The following is a 12,543-nucleotide window of genomic DNA, read 5'->3' on the forward strand; positions in this document are numbered from 1 at the left end:
CTAGACATAAGGTCTGGCACTGATTGTTATGGAGAATTCTACTTGGGTTTATATATATTTTTTAAATACAAGGAACATGTGTATTGTCCTACTTAGGCAGGGTGAGCCCCATAAAAATGATCTCATACCCTAAGTTACGAGTACCCCATTCAGGATTTCCCCTTTCTTCTCTCTAATAAAGACACACAACTGGTTAACTATACTTTTAAGAAATGTCCACAAATTGGTTTAAATAAACCCCAGCAACTTAGGTCTCATGGGGAAATCAACTTTCCTAGTGCTCAATTGTACTCTTACGCTGAACACCAACAATCTCTCAAAAACTGTTTGTGTGGCCGAGACTTATATGCTAATACATCTCTTGAGAGGAAGTTTTCAGAAGGGGGGTGATCTTATTAGCTTCCTCCGCACCCATGACCAGGAAGTTCCTCAGGCCTTGCCAGACAACCCGTTGCTTTGGCATACTAGGAAAACATGGTATCCCTTAGACATAAATTTGGGTTAAATGCACATAAATCTCTATATCTCCCCTTCTTTCTAACCCAGAGATCCAGAACAGACAGGCCTTCTATCCATTTAATGTTTGGCGTACCCATGGCATAGGTTACATAGGACTGCTTTTAAATAAGTCCACTACAGGGCCTCTCACATTCCAGAAAGTCAGAGAGCGCTACACCATGGTGGCAGCATATCCTCTTGCATTCTTACAGGCCCAGGACTATAACAGCTCCACCCTGCGGGTTTGTTCGGAAGCAAATTGGTATAATCCCCTAGACACCCTTTTACAAAGCCTATTTCAGACATCAAGAACCATTTCCAAAGCTTATACCTATCTCCGTACGACATTTATACCTGATGTTTCCCCCGCTAATCGTACTTCCTGGCTATCTCAATTCCCTAATTTATCTGCAGATGATCTACTCTGCCCGCACGCTACCCTACTCCCTTTACACTGCAATGTTTACAAATAATCTTAACAGGACCTATTTATCTCTACATTGTTGATCGCTAATAGGAGATACACCAGACTCTCAGTGTTACAAATGAGGGACACAGTTAGCAGACCTGTATCACTGTCTGTGCATGTCCTGTGATTCAAGGTTTCTGGCTTTAGGTTCGTACCTATTCCACAGATAACTTGGTCAGCTACATTCCCTTTACACCTGAATGTGCTTTTTTGGGTACCCCTTTCCCCCCCCACACCCACACCCTGTCAGTCCCTCATTGGTGCTTAGCTACATTTCCACACTTTCTACCACTATGAGGAAGCACATGTAGCTTAAAGAATCTGTCTTGGTATCTTTTAATAACCCTCCAATTCAATGTTTGTGTGTTGGGGGGGAAGAGTCTGTTTTCTATCGTGGCCACTGTTAATTTTATAACGCTCCCTTGGGAACTGTAGGTGGGGACGGGGGAGGCACTTTTCTCTATTGCTTTTATAACCTTCTTTTGTTATCTTGTCTTTTATAATGGATCTCTATATGATGGAGCTACAGTAAGTGAATCTTTCTTTTTCTTGCTATAATGATTCCATTTATCATTAGTATCATTGCAGTATTTGTTCTGTACTTTTTGTCATAGCTACTTGTATTATTGCTCATTGTATTGTCTGCTTATATGATACGTGATGCTTCAATAAAACGAGATTTATGGTAAGAACTTACCGTTGTTAAATCTCTTTCTGCGAGGTACACTGGGCTCCACAAGGAATAACATCGAGGTGTAGAGTAGGATCTTGATCCGAGGCAACAACAGGCTCAAAGCTTTAGACTGTTCCCAAGATGCACAGTGCCGCCTCCTCTATAACCCCGCCTCCATGCCAGTGAGCTCAGTTTAGTTAACCATTCCAATGCAGTAGCAGGTACGAAAGACAACAACCGCTCGTAGCCAATTACACCACACACTCACCGCAGGAGAGGGTGTCAGCGGCTATGTCAATACCAACCCAAAACAGCTAAGTGCGTCAGGGTGGGCGCCTTGTGGAGCCCAGTGTACCTCGCAGAAAGAGATTTAACAACGGTAAGTTCTTACCATAAATCTCGTTTTCTGCTGCGGGGTAGACTGGGCTGCACAAGGAATAACATTGGGGATGTCCAAAAGCACTTCCTTATGGGAGGGGACGCACTGTAGCGGGCAGAAGAACCCGGCGTCCAAAGGAAGCATCCTGGGAAGTGGCAGTATCAAAGGCATAGAACCTAATAAACGTGTTCCTTGAGGACCACGTAGCCGCCTTGCACAACTGTTCATGGGTCGCACCACGGTGGGCCGCCCAAGAAGGTCCAACCGACCGAGTAGAATGGGCTTTTATGGTAGCAGGAACCGGACGAACAGCCTGTATATAAGCATGTGCAATCACCATTCTAATCCATCTGGCCAATGTCTGCTTAGAAGCAGGCCAGCCACGTTTGTGAAAACCAAACAACACAAAAAGAGAATCGGATTTCCTAATGGAGGAAGTTCTCTTCACATAGATACGGAGAGCCCGTACCACATCCAAAGACCGCTCTTTGGAAGACAACTCAGGAGAATTAAAGGCCGGAACCACAATCTCCTGGTTAAGGTGGAAAGAAGACACCACCTTGGGTAAATAACCAGGGCATGTCCGAAGAACTGCCCGGTCACGGTAAAAAATCAAATAGGGGGACTTATAGGATAAGGCACCCAAGTCCGAGACCCTTTTGGCCGAAGCAATAGCCAGCAAAAACAACACCTAAAGGGAAAGCCACTTAAGGTCAGCAGAGGTAAGAGGCTCAAACGGAGACTCTTGTAGAGCCTCCAAAACCACTGACAGATCCCAAGGGGCCACAGGTGGCACATAAGGAGGCTGAATCCTCAGCACACCCTGAGTGAATGTATGAACATCAGGTAGGCTAGTGATCTTTCTCTGAAACCAAACCGACAAGGCAGAAATGTGAACCTCGAGGGAGGCCAGACGCAGGCCTAAATCCAGGCCTTGTTGTAGAAAAGCCAATAGTTTGGCCGTACTAAACTTAAAAACGTCATGATTGTGAGACACACACCAAGTAAAGTAAACATTCCAGACCCTATGGCAGGCTTTCCCAACCACGGTCCTCAAGGCACACCAACAGTGCAGGTTTTAGTGATATCCAGGCTGCAGCACAGATGGTTAACTCAAAATAACTGAGCTACTAATTAAGTCACCTGTGCTGAAGCCTGGATATCACTAAAACATGCACTGTTAGTGTGCCTTGAGGACCGTAGTTGGGAAAGCCTGCCCTATGGTATATCCGGGCAGAAGCCGGCTTACGGGTCTTCAACATAGTTTGAACGACCGCCTCAGAAAAACCCTTGGCCCTCAGGACAGACAGGCCAAATCCTGGTAAACACAAGGGCCCTGAACGAGGAGGTCTGGTCGTTGTGGAAGTAGAAGGGAACGATCCAACGGGAGGCCCTGTAGATCGGAGAACCAGTGCCGCCTGGGCCACGCTGAAGTGAACTTCCATATTACTCTGGGCAGTAGTGACACCGGAGGGAACACATACGGCAGCCGAAAATTCCACGGGATTGACAGAGCATCCACGAACGCTGCTTGAGGATCCCTTGTCCTTGCTCCGAAGGCCGGAACCTTGTGATTGTGTCGAGACGCCATCAGGTCCACATCTGGGAGTCCCCACTTGTCCACGAGAAGTTGAAACACCTCCGGATGTAGGCACATCTGACGACTGAGATAGTCCGCCTCCCAGTTCAGAACGCCCGGAATGAACACTGCTGATATGGCCAGATGATGGCGTTCTGCCCACTGAAGAATCCTTGATACTTCCCTCATTGCCATGCGGCTTCGAGTGCCGCCCTGATGATTGATGTACGCCACCGTGGTGGCGTTGTACTTGAACAGGTCTGTTCTGTATCAGATGCTGGGCCATTGTCAACGCATTGAACACTGCCCGCAGTTCCAGAATGTTTATCGGGAGTAGAGACTCCTCCTCGGTCCACCGACCCTGGAGAGAGTGTTGTTCCAACACCGCGCCCCAACCTCTCAGACTGGCATCCGTCGTCAGCATGAGCCAGTTGGATATCCAGAAGGGACGGCCCCTGCTCAATCGTTGGTCCTGAAGCCACCAGCTCAGTGACAGACGGACCTCCGGAGATAGGGAGATCATGTGAGATCTGATCCGGTGAGGCAGGCTGTCCCACTTGGACAGAATCAACTTCTGCAGAGGGCGAGAATGAAATTGAGCATACTCCACCATGTCGAAAGCCGACACCATGAGACCTAGCACTTGCATTGCCGAATGAATTGACACTTGCGGACGGGATAGGAAGCATCGGATCTTGTCCTGAAGCTTCAGGACTTTCTCCTGAGACAGGAACAACCGCTGGTTGTGGGTGTCCAATAACGCTCCCAGGTGTACCATGCTCCGAGCCGGAACCAGGGAGGATTTCTTTCAGTTGATCAACCATCCGTGGGCTTTCATGCACTGGATTGTCAAATCGAGATGACACAGGAGAAGTTCTGGGGAACTCGCCAGGATCAACAAATCGTCTAGGTATGGGAGCATCCTGACCCCTTGACGGCGTAGCGTGGCCGTCATGACCCCCATAACCTTGGTGAAGATTCGCAGAGCCGTTGTCAAACCAAAAGGTAATGCCCGAAATTGGTAATAAAGGTTGCCCACTGCAAACCGCATGGTACCGCTGATGAGATACCGCAATAGGAATATGAAGGTAGGCATCCTGTATGTCCAGGGAGACCTTATAGTCCCCAGGCTCCATGGCCAGAACAATAGAGCGCAGCGTTTCCATACGGAACTTGGAAATTTGCACATGCTTGTTCAAGGACTTCAGATTGAGAATGGGCCGCGAGGACCCGTTCGGTTTCGAGACTAGAAACAGCGGTGAATAGAACCCCTTGCCCCTCTGAGTCAGAGGCACCTGTACCACCACTCCTGTGGACAGGAGGGAATGTACCACCGAGTGCAACGTGTTTGCTTTTGCCGGATCCAGAGACACATCTGTTAGGCAAAATCGATGAGGGGGGCGATTCTTGAAGGGTATGGTGTAACCTCGAGCAACGACGTCCCTCACCCAGGTATCCGAAGTAGTCCTCAACCATTCCTGGGTAAAACCTAGAAGTCGGCCCCCCACCCTGGGATCCTCCAGAGGGAGGCCCGCCCCTTCATGCGGCCGGCTTATCAGTTTTTGAAACTGGCTGACGGGCGGCCCAAGCACGCTTCGGCCTGGGCTTGGCAGGTCTGGAAGTACGGGCTTGCTTCGGGTACGCCTGACCTTTTGCTTTGCCTGGAGTACGAAAGGGCCGAGGGAAAGTACTTTTAGCCTTCTGCGCGGAAGGAGCCGTACTGGGCAGGCAGGCTGTTTTAGCAGTACCCAGGTCAGCCACAATCTTATTGAGGTCTTCTCCAAAGAGAATGTCTCCCTTGAAAGGAAGTACCTCCAGGGTTTTTCTGCAATCCAAATCCACCGACCAGGATCTCAACCAAAGGATACGTATGGCCAAAACGGACGCAGTAGCAGCTTTGGCCGCAAGCGCCCCGGCATCGGAGGTCGTCTCCTTAAGGTACAGAGAAGCCGTGGCAATATACTAGAGACATTGTCGAGCATGCTCAGAAATATCAGAAGGCAGTTCCGCCTCGAGTTTCTGAGCCCACGCCTCAACAGCTTCAGCAGTCCAAGTCGCTGCAATAGTTGGCCTTTGAACAGCCCCAGACAGGGTATAAATCGCTTTTAAACAGCCCTCCACCCGATGATCTGTCGGTTCCTTCAGAGAGGTGACGGTAGTTACTGGCAGGGGAGAGGAAACAACGCGCCACATGAGAATCAACAGGCGGAGGGGTTTCCCAATTTTTACACAACTCCGCAGTGAGAGGATAGCGAGCCAACAGTCTCTTATTCGGTGTAAACTTTGTCCCCGGATTTTCCTAGGATTCCTGATGTATGTCAATCAGGTGTTTAGAGTAGGGTAGAACCTGCTTAACCACCTTCTTACGCTTAAACCTATCAGGTTTCTTGGAGACAATTTCAGGCTCAGAATCATCAGCCACCTGAAGAATGAGCCGTATCAACTCAATCAAATCCGAGACATCCACGGACGATTTCCCCACCCCATCTGAAACATGAGCGTCAGTCTCCGAGGGGTCAGTATAAGCACTGTCCTCCTCGGAGGACATGTCAGTTAAGACTGCGGATCGGGAGGAGGTAATGGCCCTTTTCGAAGACGACTTAGTCTTATGCGAGAGAGAGTGATCCTTAGATTTGGATATGGATCGGTTCAAATGCTGTAACTGAGTGGAAAGCTGATCCGCCCATGGCGGGTTCACAGCGGGGACCATAATCTGTGATAGCAGCACAGGTGGTCCCACAGGGGGCATCAATTTAGTTACAAGCGTGTTTAACAATGTGGAAAATGTAGCCCAAGGTGGATCTTGTGTTGCCCCGAGTGCTAACGACCCACTGGGGGGCAAGGAAGCCCCTGACCCTGAACTCTCAGCTGCCAAATTATTCTCCCTGCCGTCAATGGCCTCACTACCACGCAGTGTAGGAGAGGCCCCAACGTCGTTGCCACATGTAGCAGACAGAACAATGCGCACAGTAATGGGCAACTTGGTACAAACAGTATGTTATATTTAGCAGCACAGTACCTAGTAAGAACTCTCAGAATAACAGCCGCAGCTGGCACAGACTGAGGGTTCAATAGGAATAAAATATATATATATACTGACTATAATTCACAAGTAAAAAAATACTCCAGTAGTATAACTTGTGAGACAAACCTATATTATCAGAGAAAACCCTGAAACACTTGGCCCCCACAGGTATAGTAATATACGGATAGCACGCTGAGTGAAATACCCTGCAACAAGGCAAACGCACAGCAGCTACAGTACATGCACACACACATATATAGTCACAAACGTACCATGCAGATATTATGTACCATAAACTGCACTGGACTAGCAATTCAAAGTAATACTCAGTATGTCTATATGTGATAATGGTAGATATAACAAACACAGTAAGCACTGGATGTATATCACAGGGTGTTTGTACCACACAACCCTGACAGTATGCACTCTTTCTTAACTAGCACAGTCGCAGTGACAGGTAGAATACTCAAGTGTCCTGTAGGAAGCACAGCACTGGCAGTCAGGCGGTTCCACAGAGGAGGATTTGCCCCAGCAATCCTAGAAACAGCTCAGCTCAACCTGTAATGGCCGCTGATCAGGAGTGAGGGTGAGATATGCAGCTCCAGGGTGGGAACATTACAGAAATGGCACCCTGGGGCTGGGGGCAGGGGCCTCAGGTCCGGCCTACTCTTCCTGCTGGCATCCCCACTGGGCGTGCGGGCAGTAAAAGAAGCGGGGGGTAATGGTACAAGTGTCCCCCCTGACCTGTGCCCCTATAAAAAACACCCTGGTGCTAGTGGAACAACAGCCCAGTAATCTGTGTCCACGCCAGCGCTCGCGCAGCCCGCCTCCTACGGTCGCGCGGGATCACGGTGTACAGCGTGGCACAGAAGCCCCTTACCTCCCCCTTGACAGCGGCCCCGGGATACGGGAGATGGCGGCGTGTGTGTGACTCCCGAGGACAGAGGAAGAAAAGCCGGCGCCTCCGCTGTAGTGACCCGGCAACAGCGGCGCGGGAGTATACAGCGCCGCTGGGGGTGATGGAGCTGCTGCAGGGACATCTCATCTGACACAGCCTGCTGCAGCCCTGTGGTAAAATCCTCTTCTTCTGTTAAGCTAAAGCTAAGAAATAGGCAGCCTAAGTCAGCCCCCTGTTAAGTGACCTGCTACTGCAGGCACCAACTACAAAACTGAGCTCACTGGCATGGAGGCGGGGTTATAGAGGAGGCGGCGCTGTGCATCTTGGGAACAGTCTAAAGCTTTGAGACTGTTGGTGCCTCGGATCAAGATCCTACTCTACACCCCGATGTTATTCCTTGTGGAGCCCAGTGTACCCCCGCAGCAGAAAACTTGTTTAAAAATAAAAATGAACATGTGGATAATTTTTTGACACAAGGAGGGTACTGGTGGCATAGAAAAAATAAGATTTTACTTACCGATAAATCTATTTCTCGTAGACCGTAGTGGATGCTGGGGACTCCGTCAGGACCATGGGGAATAGCGGCTCCGCAGGAGACAGGGCACAAAACTAAAGCTTTAGGATCAGGTGGTGTGTACTGGCTCCTCCCCCTATGACCCTCCTCCAAGCCTCAGTTAGGATACTGTGCCCGGACGAGCGTACACAATAAGGAAGGATATTGAATCCCGGGTAAGACTCATACCAGCCACACCAATCACACCGTATAACTTGTGATCTAAACCCAGTTAACAGTATGACAAACGTAGGAGCCTCTGAACAGACGGCTCACAACAAATAACAACCCGATTTTTTTTTTTTTTTTTGTAACAATAACTATGTACAAGTATTGCAGACAATCCGCACTTGGGATGGGCGCCCAGCATCCACTACGGACTACGAGAAATAGATTTATCGGTGTCACAACTGAGGGCCTGAGCTGACGGGAGGCAGCCTCAGTTGTAGGGGCTGAGATGTACCGGAACCTGGGAGGTTGTATCAGACCCCTGGACATGTAAGTAACATGAATAATAACTGCCCGAAGGCGTGACCACGACAACTTGGATAATAGTCAATGATGTTTATTATGACAACTCCGCAACACAGCAGCAGTAAAAGAAAACGTAAAAGTCAGCAAAGAATAAATACAGTTCCTGGGTACTACAGGATGGCAGGAGCCACAGGGCACTGGTAGTGTGAGATAGTTCTTATGATCTTCTAGATGGAAAGTCCTTACCAGGCCCGACTGTAGCAATGGAGATAACCCAGGATTGTGCCAGCTGGTGTTCCAGGAAAAGCTGGGTTGCTGAAGATAAAACAGCTGCTGTGGATACTGGCTGGAACCAGACTGTTGTTAGCACGGAGTGGATACTGGCTGGAACCAGTTAAATAATAAATGAACTTGGGAGCGATGAAATATGAACTGAAATGTAGAACTTGAGAGCGGAGAAATAATAATACCGGTGGAGAGTGGTAAAGTGTAGAAAGGACACCGGCCCTTTAAGGGAAGCTGTACTCTGCTGGAAGCTGAGCTGGAAGCAGGTAATGTTGTAGCTGGAAACAGATGAATCCACAATGGATTGGAGAGTCAGGCTACACCGCAGGTGGAATGCTGGTGCGGGTCTCTATGGTGGAAGTCTTGAGACAGGAGCTGGAACCTGGAAGACAATCACAGGAGAGAGACAAACAGGAACTAGGTTTGACAACCAAAGCACTGACGCCTTCCTTGCTCAGGCACAGTGTATTTATACCTGCAGCAAGGAAGGGATTGGCTAGGCAATTATGCAGATTATCAATACTGAGAACAGATTGGTGGAAATGATCAGCTGACAGAATCCAAGATGGCTGCGCCCATGCAGACACTTGGAGGGAAGTTTGGTTTGTAATCCATGTGGTAATGAAAACAGTAATGGCGGCGCCGGCCACCGGAGACAGGAGGCGCCAGGCTGACAGATGCACATCCAACCACGCGGACACCGCGGAGGCCGCGGCTGACGTAATCGCCACTCAGACACTCTGCATGCAGAAGTTCAGGGACGGCGGCGGAGGCCGCGGGAGACGCCATGCCAGGTGTAATATGGCGTTTACTGTGACAGCGTCCCAGAGTGACAGGAGAGGATACAGGAATGTACACATCAGGATAACAGATGGAATCCGGTCCTGGAGCGCTGAGCCAGCCTTAGGAGGCATCTGATGGGTAAGAAATGGCGTCCAGATACCCGGATCGTGACAGCACCCCCCCCTTTAGGAGTGGCCCCAGGACACTTCTTTGGCTTTTGAGGAAACTTGGAATGGAATCTCCGGACCAAGGCAGGAGCATGGACATCAGAAGCATTGGTCCATGAACGTTCCTCAGGACCATAACCTTTCCAGTCAATAAGATATTGTAGTTGACCGTAACGGTGACGTGAGTCCAGGATCTTGGCCACTTCATACTCAACGCCTCGTTGAGTTTGGACTTTCGGAGTTGGAGGAAGTGAGGAATGAAACCGATTCAAGATCAGCGGTTTCAACAGGGAAACATGGAATGTCCTGGGTATTTTTAAGAAGGGAGGCAACTGGAGTCTGTAAGCAACAGGATTGATGACTTGTTCAATCTTGAAAGGACCGATATAGCGAGGTGCAAACTTCATACTGGGAACTCTTAACCTCAAATTCTTCGTGGATAACCATACCCGATCACCCACCTTGAGAGCAGGAACTGCTCGACGCTTCTTATCCGCAAACTTCTTGTACCTGAACGATGCCTTGAGCAGAGCTGATCGTACGCTCTTCCAGATATTGGCAAACTGATGCAAGGTGATATCCACTGCGGGGACAGAAGTTGCTGGAAGCGGTTGGAACTCAGGGACTTTAGGGTGGAATCCAAAGTTAGTGAAGAATGGTGTTGAAGCAGATGAAGAATGATACTGGTTGTTATGACAGAACTCGGCCCAGGGAAGTAATTGAACCCAGTCATCTTGAGCGGAGGACACATAGATGCGGAGGAAGGCCTCCAAGTCCTGATTCACCCTCTCGGTTTGACCATTGGTCTGAGGATGGTAAGCCGTGGAAAACTTTAGCTTGACTTGGAGGACTTGACATAAACTTCGCCAGAATTTGGCTGTGAATTGAACTCCTCGATCTGAGATAATTTCTTCAGGAAGACCGTGGAGTCGGAAGATCTCTTGTATGAATACTTGAGCCAACTTGGAAGCTGACGGAAGACCGGTGAGAGGAATGAAGTGTGCCATCTTGGTGAACCGGTCAACTACCACCCAGATGGTATTGAACTTGTTGCACATGGGTAAGTCTGTAATGAAATCCATCGACAAGTGGGTCCATGGTCGACGGGGAACGGATAGTGGAACCAGTTGCCCCGCAGGCGACTGGCGGGATACTTTATGTTGGGCACACTTTGGGCAAGATGCAATAAACTCCAAGACGTCCTTTTTCAGAGTTGGCCACCAATAGGACCTAGAGATAAACTCCAGGGTTTTTTGGATACCTGTATGTCCGGCAAAACCGGAAGCATGGGCCCAATGCATGAGCTTCTTCCTTAGCATCGGCTTCACAAAACTTTTCCCTGATGGGGGCGTAGAGTCCATCCCTACCGTGGAGAATGCCAACGGATTTATAATAGGATGCTTGTCTGAAGACTCTGACTCATTTTCTTGCTCCCATGAGCGGGAAAGGGCATCGGCCTTGCGATTCTGAGAGCCCGGACAGAACTGGAGTTTAAAGTCGAACCTGGAAAAGAAAAGTGCCCATCTGGCCTGACGAGGGTTGAGACATTGTGCGCCCTTCAGGTATAAAAGGTTCTTGTGGTCTGTAAGTATGGTGATTGAATGAGAAGCTCCCTCCAACAGATACCTCCACTCTTCTAGAGCGAGCTTGATGGCTAGCAACTCCTGGTCGCCAATGGCATAGTTGCGCTCAGCTGGGGAGAACTTCCGGGAGAAGAAACTGCAAGGGTGTAAATGGCCATCTTGAGCCCTCTGAGATAACACCGCTCCTACTCCAACGGAGGAGGCATCCACCTCTAAGATGAAAGGAGAGTCGATGTCAGGCTGTTTCAGAACAGGCGCAGAGATGAACCTTTGTTTTAAAAGATGAAATGCTTGCATGGCTTCTTCAGACCACTTGGACGGGTTAGCACCCTTCTTAGTGAAAGCAGTAATAGGCGCCACAATGGTGGAAAAGTCTCGTATAAACTTTCGGTAATAGTTGGCGAACCCTAAGAACCTCTGGACCCTTTTGAGGGTTAAGGGTACCGGCCAATTTTGGATTGCTTGTAGTTTCTCAGGATCCATCTCTAGTCCGGAACCGGACACAATGTACCCTAGAAACGGAATGGACTTGACTTCAAAGACGCATTTTTCTAATTTGCAATAGAGATGATTGACACGGAGACGGGACAGAACCTCTTTAACCCAAAAACGATGTTCCTCTAAATCGTTGGCAAAAATGAGGATATCGTCTAGATAGACCACGACATGACGGTATAGAATGTCTCTGAAGATCTCATTGACAAAATGCTGGAAGACAGCTGGAGCATTGCTCAATCCAAAGGGCATGACGAGGTACTCATAATGTCCGTCACGGGTGTTAAAGGCGGTCTTCCACTCGTCACCCTCACGGATCCGGATGAGATTGTATGCACCTCGCAAGTCCAGCTTTGTAAAGATGGTAGCTCCGCTAACTCTGTCAAAGAGCTCAGTAATCAGGGATAAAGGATAACGGTTCTTGATGGTAATGTCGTTCAAACCTCTGTAGTCGATGCACGGCCGCAGACCACCATCTTTCTTTTTTACAAAAAAGAAGCCTGCGCCGGCTGGAGAAGAAGAAGGTCGAATGAACCCCTTTGCTAGGTTCTCTTTAATATATTCCTCCATAGAATGCGTCTCAGGCAGAGACAACGGATAAGTTCGGCCTCGAGGTGGAACCTTCCCTGGAACGAGATCAATCGGACAATCCCATTCTCTATGAGGAGGAAGGATATCAGCA

At 49.0% G+C, this 12,543-nt stretch overlaps 1 protein-coding gene across 3 annotated transcripts in view; it reads right to left on the reverse strand.

The window, feature by feature from the left end:
* Positions 1 to 12,543, reverse strand: part of FAM234B (family with sequence similarity 234 member B) — a 251,461-nt gene that overhangs the window by 52,043 nt on the left and 186,875 nt on the right. The gene's annotated exons all lie outside the window — the stretch shown is intronic.

Source organism: Pseudophryne corroboree, chromosome 9 (assembly GCF_028390025.1).
Source record: "Pseudophryne corroboree isolate aPseCor3 chromosome 9, aPseCor3.hap2, whole genome shotgun sequence".
Classification (NCBI taxonomy): domain Eukaryota; kingdom Metazoa; phylum Chordata; class Amphibia; order Anura; family Myobatrachidae; genus Pseudophryne; species Pseudophryne corroboree.